Source organism: Eurosta solidaginis, chromosome 5 (assembly GCF_040869045.1).
Source record: "Eurosta solidaginis isolate ZX-2024a chromosome 5, ASM4086904v1, whole genome shotgun sequence".
Taxonomy (NCBI): Eukaryota; Metazoa; Arthropoda; class Insecta; order Diptera; family Tephritidae; genus Eurosta; species Eurosta solidaginis.
This window is the reverse complement of record NC_090323.1, coordinates 198,654,329-198,668,567: the sequence shown is the minus strand read 5'-3', so window position 1 is coordinate 198,668,567 and position 14,239 is coordinate 198,654,329. Positions and strand designations below refer to the sequence as shown.

Sequence of the window (14,239 nt, the reverse complement as noted above, 5' to 3'; positions counted from 1 at the left end):
TTGGTGTTAATTGCTATCATTTGTAATATTTTATGTAATAAATAATTTAAAAATTAATATAAAATTAGTTTATATAACAAGCTATCCATTCATAGCATACATTTTATTATATTTATTATATTAAAAGGATTAGATTTAATTAGCTCGCTATTAAAAATGCCAAATTACATTATAATCTACAAAGGTCGTATAAAAAAAATGCGATAAATAATATCAATTTTGTCATTCTTAATTGCCAGGAATTTCCTCAATTGCATAAAAGTTATTCCGCATGAACTCTGACCAAGACGTAAACGAAGGGTGTGGAGAATTAAAGTTTAACGGTCGATAAAATTAAATTGGTTATGTAATGTACGTCATTAAAATTTTTTGTTAATATCTATTACAGAAAGGCATAACAACACGATATTTAAACGGATTCATAAATTTTATAAACTTAAAAACTATTTAGTTAAAAACAAAATTAACGCATTAATTAAATGAGTATTTAAATTTGACTTTCTAAACATAAAATGTTTAGCGGAATGTGCAAATTATAATGACTTGCTAGCCAATTTTTAATTGCATGTACAGTGGGTCTTATTGGTTAAAAGTGCAAGAGTGTAAAGTTATTAAAAAAAAAACAACAAACAAAATCTGCACCTAGAGATGCTAAAAAGAGCTAACTGCCACGCATTTATTTGTGTATCAGTCGAATCACTACTGTTGTTGTTGTTGTACAGATAAAGACAGTTCCCGCAGGTTTTGAGGAGTCTTATCGATGACGATTGTGCTTTGCGGATATATAGGCCATAACACCCATAACTTCCTTCGATAACAAATCGATGACTTTTCGATAGCAAATCGATAACACCCGATAACAAATTGATGACCCGCCGATAACTAATTGGTAATATTCCAATAGCAAATCGATAACATTTCAATAATAATTCTTTCATTTTTTATAAATTTTGGTTAAATGATCGATAACTTGTTTATACAAAATTTTAGATAATTTTTTGTCCATTATTGGTAACCTATCGATAAATCTTCAGTAGATAATCGATTAGTGCGTCACTGATAACTTTTGTTATCAAAACAAATATATTTCCGGCCGATAAGAAAACGGTTAGGATTACGGTTACGATTGCGTTATTAAAGACATCATAAAGACTAATGGTTACGATGACGCTTCCTCTACGAAAACAGTTACGGTCACAAATACTTGCGGTTGAGGTTAGTTTAAAAAACTGGTTACTAATATGTTAGGAGTTATGGATTCGGTTATGGGTGATTCATATACAGTCAACTATTACCGTCAACCCTTGTAAAAGTTGATTTGGATATGAACTGGCTTCGGCGTTGTGCCATCTTCAGTATCATTTTTCGTTCTGATCCGTTATTGTCGTTTGTCTCATATTTATAGCTCGTAGGTGGTTTTCATTGATCAATTTGCGTTGTTATCTGAGGTAGGTAGAAATCAGTAATCATAGTCGTTTGACCTTTTTGTGTTTGTTGATTTGGTATTTTTTTTTTTTTTTGGTATATTTTTGCTCACTGCTAAATAGCGAATGTGATTATTATCTTGAAAGCACAATAGAGCCCATGGAATTAAAGTTCCACCAATCCCATTATTCCATGCAAAATATTATCGTGGAATAAGTCTCAGCTTTCTAAACACTTCAACAAAAATGAAGGAAACTCATAGACAGCAAAATGCTGTGACTTAGCTTAAGTTAGGTTGATAGAGCAAATTTGGGAACTTCCTATACTTTCACTCCGAGACATTTATAGTGAGTCCAGCCGGATTACCTCATAGTAGTCCTCTACGAAACACTTGCTCTATGTAATAAACTTATGTAGGGGCAAAATATTCCCTTTCCCAACATCTGCCACACCGCCGGAATACCGGAAGTTCAGAAATCTGAGCCATCTTGTATGCTGTCCTGGATTTATGATGAATCAACTCGTTTCCTCCTCTTTATCCTGATACCTTCTGCAGAGAGAGCTTGTTGGTATGTATCAACAATCGCAATAATCGCTTTTAGTACATAGCAACTCCATTGGTATATTTTTTATTTTCCTCCATTTTTCTAAGGACACAGCCTAGTGGCTGTCATGCTGCGATTTCCGCTTTGCTTTTGTTCATTTCGGAACCTTTCCTATTCATCTTATTTGTAAATTCGTTTCTTTTAAAACCGCTGTGCCCTGTGACCGAGTAAAGGGAGACATTTAGATAGCTTGTGGACGCCAGCGAGGTTCGACACTTTCACACGATATCCGACTTTATCACGTAGGATTCAAATGCGTTTAAGGAGGCCTGGCTGAAGACAAAGATCGTTACATTGATGTCATTACGCCTTACGTATGCAGGCATTATTGCTTTTGCACCTACCTAACAATTTTGGTTGCCCTTATTTTCTAGCACCTTCCACCAGACAAAGGGTTGTACACGCTATGTGTTCCTTTTCCTTTTTTTTCGGACGCGAGTATCATACCATCCGTGTAACAAACTAGACTTGGCGTGAGTAAAATTCTGTTTGTATAAACCTAACGTTCTCAGTCAAGCCCATAAAAATAAAAGTGACTTTCACGTTGTTGCACTATGCCAAACAATACACCGCGCTTTCCTGACGACTGGCAAATGTGGGTGTTAACTCGTTTGAAAAAGTAGCTACGTTTACATATAAAACAAAGTGGAACCATAATAACAATTATGCATTACCAATAGTATAAAGAGAAAAAACTGTTTAATATATATGTTATGTATATCTTGTACTCTTGTATATAGCACATCTGCTTAGTCCGCCAAGTGCCCGCGGCGTCAAATCATCGCATTCAACGAAGTTGAGCAAGAACAAAAACCATAAAAAAATCAACTAACTAATTGTTTAAGCCACAAACAATTAAATAACCATGAACATGCCAAAGCTTCAACAATATCTATAACGATTTGGGAATCGAAATATTGAAGCATCTGCCGGCCAGACAAATATTTTGTGCTCCAATTGAATGTCGACTTGGCAAACATTGTTTTGTTTTTCTTTTTTTTTTTTTACATTAAAGGCCAAGTAAAGTGTGGTAAGGCGCGCCATGGCGGGTTATAAGATGTCTGCCCATCTTCTTTTTTTTAATTTTTTATAAATTTTTTGTTACGTCTGCAAATGTTGCGTTTCGACTGTTTGCAATTCTTCCATTGTTTGCTTATTTTACTTCTTTGGCTTTCTTTCCTGAAATTTAACTCTTGGGCGTTGCTATTGAAGATCAACTGTCAAAAATGAAAGTATTTATTGTATAGTTATTGCTTTTGCTGATAATGTTTTTCTTCTAGACATGCGATACACAATAGTGTAATGAATCGTTTAATGAAAAACTGGCGTTTTTAAGCAATAAGCTAAAGAACAAATTCTCTCAATTATAACTAGCTATGCTTAGCTTCGTTTAACATAAAGCAATATAAGCATCTTCAAAAAATGTAACCTATTCGATTCAATTGTACGAACTATTTAAGAACAAGTAAGGAAGGTTAAGTTCGGGTGTAACCGAACATTACATACTCAGTTGAGAGCTATAGTGACAACATAAGGGAAAATAACCATGTAGAAAAATGAACCGAGGGAAACCCTGGAATGTGTTTGTATGACATGTGTATCAAATGAAAGGCATTAAAGAGTATTTTATGAGGGAGTGGGCCTTAGTTCTAAAGGTGGACGCCTTTTCGAGGTATCGCAATAAAGGTGGACCAGGTGTGACTCTAGACTTTGTTTGTACGATATGGGTATCAAATGAAAAGTGTTAATGAGTATTTTTAAAAGGGAGTGGGCCTTCGTTCTATAGGTGGTCGCCTTTTCGAGATATCGCCATAAAGGTGGACCAGGGGTGAATCTAGAATGTGTTTGTACGATATTGGTATCAAATTAAAGGCATTAATGAGAGTAATACCTGCAAAGATTTCAAGGGGTTTTTATTTCACCCTGCAGAACTTTTTCATTTTCTTCTACTTAATATAGTAGGTGTCACAACCATTTTACAAAGTTTTTTCCAAAGTTATATTTCGCGTCAATAAACCAATCCAATTACCACGTTTCGTCCCTTCTTTCGTATTTGGTATAGAATTATGGCATTTTTTTCATTTTTCGTAATTTTCGATATCGAAAAAGTGGGCGTGGTTATAGTCGGATTTCGTTCATTTTTATACCAAGATAAAGTGCATTCAGATAAGTACGTGAACTAAGTTCAGTAAAGATATGTCGATTTTTGCTCAAATTATCGTGTTAAGGGCCATGCAGAAGGACAGACGGACGACCGTGTATAAAAATGGGATTGGCTTCAACCGATTTCGCCCATTTTCACAGAAAACAGTTAGCGTCATGAAATCTATTATGGCATTAAAAGTATCCTAAACAAATTAAATGAAAAAGGGCGGAGCCATGCCCATTTAGAAATTTTCTTTTATTTTTGTATTTTGTTGCACCATATCATTCCTGGAATTGAATGTTGACAAAATTTACTTATATACTGTAAAGGTATTAAATTTTTTGTTAAAATTTTACTTAAAAAAAATTTTTTTTTTAAAGTGTGCGTGGTCGTTCTCCGATTTTGCTAATTTTTATTAAGCGTACATATAGTAATAGAAGTAACGTTCCTGCCAAATTTCATCATGATATCTTCAACGACTGCCAAATTACAGCTCGCAAAATTTTAAATTACCTTTTAAAAGTGGGCGGTGCCACGCCCATTGTCCAAAATTTTACTAATTTTCAATTCTGCGTTATAAGCTATTCATCAAGATACCTCAAAATTTACTCAAGTTATCGTGTTAACGGACGGACATGGCTCAATCAAATTTTTTTTCGATCCTGATGATTTTGATATATGGAAGTCTATATCTATCTCGATTCCTTTATACCTGTACAACCAACCGTTATGCAATCAAACTTAATATACTCTGTGAGCTCTTATACTCTATGTGCAAAACACGCTGATTATAAAAACAACATCAAAATAAAAGTAAAAGCGACCTACCTAGCTTACTACGCTGGTCGAACAAATCCAGTAAAAACTGATGTTTCAAATTCAAGTTCATCGCGTGTCCTTGCACAGCCATTATAAGACTCATATTGGCTTATGTATTGTAACTAGCAGCAGTTCGTAGTTTAGCCTTCCCTGAATTTTGGCAAAGAAAAGAAAAGGTGGAAGACTAAGAAAGCGTAAAGAAAACAATCCCACGTTACATCAATGGGTCAAAAATAAACTAGAGCTAAAGTTTTCCCTAAGAAACTGAAAATCTCGCCTCCAGCCCGTTTCCAGACTACGCTCATATCTTCAGTTTATCACTTCAAAGCGGCAATAATTGGTCTGGAGAAAAATTTAGGGACGCGAATAATTAGCTATTGAGCCGGGTTCCGAGTAACCCTAGCAGCCGTCAGTACTGCTGGATATGACGTCTGTCGTCCACCGCACAATTGTGCTTGCATTGCGAATGTGAAAGGGCAATTACTTTAAATTTTGAAGGCCCATGGCCAAGGCCGTACATTTCGTACAGAATTTGATATTACAATTTTGAACTTAGGATACCTGGGTCACCCCGTTAACAATGCACATAACGACCACCTGCATCCCGAGTGCCCCGTTCCATGCATATTATTGAAGCACTATATACGTTTTTTAAATTTGTTTACCTATTTATATCATTTGTAGGACTTTGGTTAATTTATGAAGTCTCTGGCATCTATTTCGATTGTTGACGTATTCTGTCTAAGCATCGATAAAATTTCGCTAGACCTTAATAGTTCAATAGCTGTTACTACCGATTTCATGAATCAGTCTTTATTTGAAAAATCCATTTTAGTGAACTACACAGTCGTGATTATCCCATGATCCCTCCACTCCTTATTTCTCTTCCCTCGCTATTCCCAGCTTCTGCTATTCTTTATCCATCCCCACCTTCGAACCATCCGCTTCCAAAAAGGAAAAGTTTCACAAATGTTGTTGAAGTGACATTAGGTCAATGGCTAAAATTAAATTCATGTTATGACAACTGCATATGGCCATAAGATCAATGAGCTTTATGGTCAATTCAATTGCTCAGATTCTCAATTGACTCAATTGACGTTATGACGTTTCTTTATCTGAATTTGTGACCATTTAGGAACTTTAAGTTTAAGGTTATGGGGATTTTAAAGACCATGAACTCAAGGACTTCGTTAGGGAGCTTTTCATTAGATTTTTCAACAAAAGGGGACCAAAATATAGGAAAACGAGCGCTGATTCCCAAAATTTTAATTAAAAAACTTCTCTTTTAATTCGACTGCACAAAGATATAGAGAAAATAATAAAACGTAAATGTAGTTAAAAAGTTGTTAGCATTTCACGACTTAAAGGAGCGAAACAAAATAATTGACCTTATGACCAGATGAAAAAAAGAGTTGACTCTGTGGTCATGGAAAAGCATGATGGTCATAATGCCAATATTGTTGAAATTTGACGTCGTAACCATTTCATATAGGCATAACTTCAATATAATTTGTGGCTGTTTGAAGCGATAATAAGGTCAATTGGTCTTATTGTCGTTGACCTTATGTCCCTCTCCCATATTAATTGTAAGATCATAAATGCAACCATGTCAACTAATTAATGGAATAAGGAAAAATACATCACTGTAAAGGAAGAAAAGGGAAGATGGTGGACTTCCGGTTGATTATTGGATTGACGACTGAAGAATAAAGTATTAAGATAATTAATCCGGACGTTTCTGCTGTTTTATTAACCATCGAGGGTAGAAATTACATTTCAGGTGTGTTAACCAACCTCGCGCACTAATATAAACAACTATTTTGTAAAATGGATGCTCCACAGAACATTGTCAAGGTTTTAACTGAAAGTAATGTGGATTTCCCTCCTACTGCCAACATTATGCAATTACGCAGATTACTGCAAAATATAGTTGGCGTGGTAGATAATAGCTACGCAAATACGATGAATACCATTCCGAACACAAATATATTGGAGAACATTCTGGGCAAAATAATTGAGATAAACGCTGCCGTTTCTATTGTGTCCTCTGCCGCCATTGCCGTTACCGCCGTTCATGCTGTCGCCACTGCCGTTCCAACTGTCTTTACTACCGATGTTTTGGTTGAATTGAAATCAACACCTGCCGTTCACGATGCTTTTGCTGCCGCCGCTACCGTCTGCTCTGCCGCCACTGCCATTCCAACTGTCTTTACTACCGATGTTTTGGTTGAATTCAAATCAACACCTGCCGTTCACGATGTGTTTGCTGCCGGCACTGCCGTCTATTCTTCCGCCGATACCGTCTGCTCTGCGGCCGCTACCATCCACTCTGTCGCCACTACCGTCCACTCTGTCGCCACTACCGTCACCGCCGTTCATACTGCCCCTACTACCGATATTTTGGTTGAATTCAATTCAACACCTGCTGTTCACGATGTTTTTGCTGCTGCCCCATCAAACTCTGCCCCAATTGACGCAAGAGCCACGACCACAAGTGTGGATGATGAACTGGTGGCGCTACGAAAACGTATGGAAATATTAAAATTAATGAAAGAAATCGACGAGCTAAGAGCTAGTACTGGGGTACAACAGCAACGTAGACTGGATTTTGCCGATATAGAGCATGCTATGCCCAAGTTCAGTGGTGATGATATATCAGTAACGGTGGGAAATTTTCTTCAAGATTTTGAAGAAGTAATGGAGTCGTCAAGAGTAGACGAACGATTTAAATTGCTAGCTTTTCGTCGCTGCCTGGTGGGAACAGCCAAAGTTTTCCTTACCACCACCAAAGTGTTAAGCTATGCCGAGTTAAAAAAGGCTCTCACGACGGAATTTGACGTGCCGATACAGAGGAACGAAGTTTATAAAATGTTGGCAAGACGCAAGTGGGACAAAAAGAGCAAGTCATTACATTGCTACGTTCTATTCATGCAGGCAATAGGAAAACGGGCAAATACATGCGAAACAGAAATCATCGATTTCATAATAGATGGCATAGGCAATCTAATACCAAATGCACATCTACTGTTACCGGCCAAAACACTTGATGAGTTGAAGGTATTAGTGAGCCGTTTTCAAAGAAAATATTTCACAGCACAACCAGACTAATATTTGTTAGAAATTAAGTTAGTAACTCTGAACACAAATAGCGAATTGTATCGGATTAAGAAATATGTGACGGTAAAAATAGAAATTAAGATAATGTATTGAGATCGATACAGTTTCAGGCTGGCCGAGTTGTTGTAAGATCATAAATGCAACCATGTCAACTGATTAATAGAATAAGCAAAAATACATCACTGTAAAGGAAGAAAAGGGAAGATGGTGGACTTCCGGTTCATTATTGGATTGACGACTGAAGAATAAAGTATTAAGATAACTAATCCGGACGTTTCTGCTGTTTTATTAACCATCGAAGGTAGAAATTACATAATCTCTTAAAATTTCAAAAAATTGGTGAGTACAAGAAAATCAACAAACAGCTTGCTTTTGTAAATTTGTTTGCCTTGCGCTTAACTGACAGTCGATATTACATCATAGAATCATACATAATATTTCTAATTGCTGTTCTTATGTACGGGTGCCTTTTCCCTCTTATGTGGAATGCAAATCTATAAATAAGGTTTTGGTTGTAAAGATGAAGATTCCAGCTATTAGCGAGCTTTGGACAATTTTGGTCGTAGTGCTTTTGGTTAGCTATATTTTATTAAAATAATTTGTTAAAAATAAACGATTGTGGGCACACAAAGAAATCTATTTGTACTATGGCAGTATTGTGAATATTTGCACTGCATTATTGGCAGTTGTTATTGTACGCTAGATGTCAGCGCAAGCTGTATTGTACGCTAGATGGCAGCGCAAGCTGTAGGTTTTAATTGATTGGGGGCAGCTGCTATTATACGCTAGATGGCAGCGCACGCTGTAAGTTTTAATTGATTGATAGAATAGCTGATTTTTGTTGATATTTGATATGAGACTTTTATATTGGTTGCGCAAGATGTGCCCGGGGCCCGCTCGTTTCAATAAATAATAGATTTCTGAATAACTGAACATAGCGACTAATCTCTGATTGCAGAGATTTTCATGAAGAAAATTTTTTATTGTTTATCGATTGTTTACAATTTACAGATCTTATTCGATTTTTGTATAGTGTCCACACGGCACCGATTTGAAAGTTGAAATTATACACGAATCGATTATAGACTTCACCTGTACGAACGATGCATTCGTAATTCAATCGCGACTCTTTTGGCAGCAGAAATTTTTTTTTTTATTACCGAGCATAGCTTTTGTGTGAAATTCGTAGTAATTGGACTATTCATTGGAGCTGAATGACGCATGGGCGTGTGAACCACGAATGAGATACATACATATGTATGCAATGCAGACTGCACATTAGGCTGCTTAAAGACTTCTATCTACATTTGCTTATATCGAGTATGGCCTTGTTCGCGATATCTGCTCTAAACATATTATGTAGCTAAAGTATCCGATAGGTATTCAACTTTAAAAGACATTTCCGTATATTTCCGAATGAAAAGTTCCCCCAAATCATAAGTATTCACGTTTAAAGGAGCGTACTGCCATTTATAACCAAATGAGTGTCTACATAAAGAGGGTGTGTCAATTTGTTCATAAATTTATATCTACAAGTTTATGTACATTCACTTACCTTTCGATTTTTCAAACGTTGCTTTGCGCCAATTTTCTGAATTCACTTTTCGTTTTACTAATATTTTCGTATGTACGTTAGTGTTTTATTGAATTATGTAGTCCAAAAAATTAATGCAGCTGTAAAGAGAACGTAAAAATGTATTTAAAGTTATTATTTTTAAAATTGTTTGCTGAAGAAATTGAAAGCATAGCTTTTTATGTTTGTATGAAAATGTGTGTGTGTGTGTGTGTGTGTGTGTGTGTGTGTGTGTGTGTGTGTGTGTGTGTGTGTGGTATGTGCATAGTAAATTTGTTAGTCACGATTTTTATATAATTAATGTGAGTGTCGATAGGCTTCAAAGTGTGTATTAATTTTCGCAGATTTATATATATTTTTTTGGATAAGCGGATTTAGTAAAAGCACAGTTTTCTTTTGACAAAAATAAACAAGCCGAAGAGGACCAGCTAATGAGACATAAACAATCCGGTAAAAACATTAAGACAATACAGCAATGAGCCTATAAGGAGCCTATCTATGTGTGTGAATAAGTTAGGTTGGGTTAGGTTGAACTGGCCGGTCCATGAGGACCTCACGTAGACAGAATTACTCCGTAGTGCTACCAGAAGTTTGTTTTAACGACCAAACTGAAAAACCCTATCAAAAACCAGGACCTATGTTATAAAATAACTCGGTCCTCTTGGCAAATACTAGAAGCTTCCTAGGACTTCAGCCACTTGCTGCTTCTAGGTCTGACAGCTGTATCACTCCTTATAGCTGGAGTCTTAGCCTGGCAAGTGCAGGGCACGGGCACAGAACGTGACCGATCGTTTCCTCCTCCAACCCGCACTTTCTACATCTGCTATCACTGACCAAGCCTAATTTAAAGGCGTGTGACGTCAGAAGGCAGTGTCCAGTCAGAATACCCGTCATGAGCCTACAGTCCTCTCTTTTTAATGATAGAGGCAACTTTGTTAGTCTAAAGTTGTAAGACCTGCACATAATTTTCCACACTTTACAGCCCCGCGCTTGAACCCACGCCTTTCCTGCTTGGTCGATCATGTGCACCTCTCGCCTTCGCTTAACTTCGCCCAGTCTAATTGGGACGTCTACGGAGCAAGCTTCAAGGGATGCGCCCGTTTTAGCTAATTCATCCGCTTTTTAATTCCCGTCTATTGCCATATGCCCTGGGACCCAACATAGATGTATGCTTCTGCCCTGTCCCGATTCTCTCCAGAGACTGCTTACACTCTAACATGCATTTGGATGCTGTGCTATGCAAGATTATTGCCCTAATTACTGCTTGACTGTCAACATAAAAGTTAACACGGTTGCAGCTTAAGCTATTCTCTTCCAGGGTTTCTACTGCTTTGGTTACGGCTAATATTTCCGCTTGGAAAACGCTACAGTAATCCGGCAGCCTGTAGGATCGGCTTATTTTCGGATCAGCACAGTATACCGCAGACCCTACTCCTTCTACTACTTTGGAACCATCTGTGTACACATGTGTCGCCTTGTCCGCCATTTGCGCACCCTTGCGCCAACTTTCCAGCTCTATGGCCTTAAGATCTCCCTCGAAGCGCAGATAGGGAATCAGGTAGCCTGTTCGTCTTGTAATTGATGACGCTTTACTACTATGGCCATATGGTCGGCGCTCAAGCTGCCCCGAGGCACCGAGCCTGGTTCCGGTTGTTAATGCTATGTTCTTTGCTACCAGGTCTACAGGTGGAATGTGCAGAATGGCATATAGTGCAGCCGTTTGGGTTGTTTTCAGTGCTCTCGTAATGCTAAGCATCGATAGTCTGCATACCAATATTTTGAGGTATGTTGTTTTTTGTGTGGCTTTCCACCAAACAAGAACCCCATAGTATAGAATAGGGCTTACAATCGCTGTAAAACCTAATGAGAAAGAGAGGGCGATAACCCAAGTACACTCCAGCATTCATTTACATGCATAGAATGCCGTTGGCCTTCTCGACCCTCTTCTCCACGTTGAGCTTCCATAACAGCTTACTGTCTAGGATAATTCCTAGATATTTTGTGCAAGGTTTCTCCTGTAAGGCCACCCCTCCTAACTTAGGCCTGGTCCAATTTGGGACATTGTACCTCTTTGTAAACAAGACCATATCCGTCTTTTCCGCATTGACTTTCAACCCGACATTAGATGCCCAGGTATGAATATCCCGAAGCGCCCGATCCAGCAAAGAACTAATCGGTGGAAGACACTCTCCACTTATGACAATTGCAACGTCATCTGCGTAAGCCGTAATTTTTACAGGTCCTCATCGAATCGCCTGAGCAGTTAGTTGAACCGGCGTCCACAGCAGAGGTGATAGCACCCCTCCCTGCGACGTGCCCCTGTCCACTGATTTCGTGGCCTCGTACAATCCCCATTGTGATGTAATCTTCCTGCAATTCAACATGCAGCCGATCCATCTGATTAAGGAGGGATGTACTTTAATGTAATTAAGACCATCCATAATGGCCACTTAAAAATATTATTATATTATAATAATAATAATGTTAATAAGTTAAGCCCGCATGGAAATAAAAATTAAAACTCGCTTGGTTATATGGGAAAAGGCTCGCCAAGACAGTGCAGGTATGAAAAAATATGAACAACATTGATGATAGTGCCAAGGTGGACGTGACGATAATGGCCTGATTTGGAACCACAGCCACATATATATATTGAATGAACTAGTATGTATATTAAGGTATCCGATTAGCCATACAAGCATAAGAGGGCCCTAGGAAAAATCCACACAGAATCGGTAAACACCTTTGCCCGGTGAACCCTGTTATCAATATAAAATATCCTGCTCAGGCAGAAGAAGAAAGCACACTACCAGGGAGATATTAGTCACCCTCGCCCAACTTCGTTCTGGATATTGAATAGGTTAAACTCTTACAGAATTATGCATGACACCAACAATCTTTTCAATTGTAATGTGGAACCTACGTCTCTAACACCAATCTCCCTGCTGCCGGATCCTGTCGAAACTGCCAGTTTCATTAGACTTTCGTTAGAGGACTTTGATGAAAATTTGTGAGTGGTAATGCACATTGAATGGGGCGAAGCACTGTTAACACAACAACAACATTACGTGTCGTATATAGTGAGAGTTTGCAAGTACTCCCTGCATAGATTAATGAGTTTGGCTGATACCATCGGTGCTGGGGGCATTAACAATCTGGCCTGTCCTTGCGCCGGATACTCAATTAAGTGTTGTCTGAACTGCTTTATTCCCCAGTTACTTATTGTTTCACTAGGGTATGCCTTTGTGAATCTACAGAAAAGCACTGCTGCAATAATACATTGCTTGGCTTCCATATCATTTAGGACCTCGATGCATTCATCCACTTGCCTATAAGAAGCTGTGCAAAACTGCAAGACAAGCAAGATGGTCCGACTCTCTGACATAATAAGGATAATCTCCGCGCATAGGTGTCTCCGTAGACATGCTCTATCACAAAGTTCTATTGCATGGATTAATACCTGCAAAATATTAGGGTAGAATTCTATTGAATAAGCTTTCTTGAAGTTCGGCCTGTGGATATCAGTTCTTGTTTTTTCGTCATCAAATTTTGATCCAACCGTTTGGTTTAACAACAATACTAAATGGCCAGTATACAATTTTGGGATATTGCGCCCATAATTTGCTATAGAGTCGAGTGCAAGCGAAGAAAGCTCCTGTTGTTGTTGTTGTTGTAGCGATAAGATTGCTCCCCGAAGGCGTTGGGGAGTGTTATCGATGTAACACAGCTCCAAGTGCTAGCCCGACCATCTCGGGAACGATTTATATGGCCACACTAAACCTTCTGGTCATCCCTCCCTCCCCACCTCCAAGTTCCATGAGGAGCTTGGGGTCGCCAGAGCCTCGTCTGTTAGTAAAACGGGATTCGCCGCTCGAAGGTGAGGTTGACAATTGGGTTTGGTGAAGCTATATATTGCGCTGGCAACTACAACCCCTTGAATCTGGTATTTTAGTCACCTCTTACGACAGGCATACCTACCGCGGGTATATTCTAACCCCCTAATCCGCTGGGGATAGCGAAGAAAGCTCTTGTTGCTTAAGGTATCATTTAGCTGAACATTACACGTATGTATTCCGCCCAGTGTTACCCATAGGTTTATTGCTTTAATTGAAAAAAGGATTTTAGTAGCATCTAGAGATCGTTCTGGCAAGTTATGGCGCTAGTTTCGAATGTGGCGAGAAACATCTGTGGTACCTTTGCACATGTGGTACCTTTGGTACATGAACGAACTCTCAGTATTTAGTCCAACTAAGTTAATGGTACACAACGCGGTCGAGCTTCGAATACAAACGAAACTTTTTTGTAGTAGTCTTTGTTTATGAGGTCCCTGTAAAAAATAGTGCGACTAATCCGTAAAGAGAGCGGTCTCCGATTGATCTCTTTTGTCTACATTGGGGCATAATTGATGCCCTCTAGTCCGTTTTGGGTACAGTTGGGATTAGTCAGGTTGAAATTTATGTAGCCAATTTTAAGAAACATAAAAAACGGCACCCGAAGTGAGTTAAATAAAAAAAATTATGGGTGAATGATTCGAATTACTTAAGAAAAATGCGG

At 38.3% G+C, this 14,239-nt stretch overlaps 1 protein-coding gene across 4 annotated transcripts in view; it reads right to left on the bottom strand.

The window, feature by feature from the left end:
• RhoGEF64C (Rho guanine nucleotide exchange factor at 64C) overlaps window positions 1-14,239 on the bottom strand; it is a 648,841-nt gene that overhangs the window by 390,989 nt on the left and 243,613 nt on the right. For all 4 annotated transcript variants that reach the window (XM_067787395.1, XM_067787397.1, XM_067787398.1 and 1 more), the window contains exon 3: window positions 9,668-9,786. The gene's annotated coding sequence lies outside the window, so the exon portion shown is untranslated. The remainder of the gene's footprint in view (window positions 1-9,667; window positions 9,787-14,239) is intronic.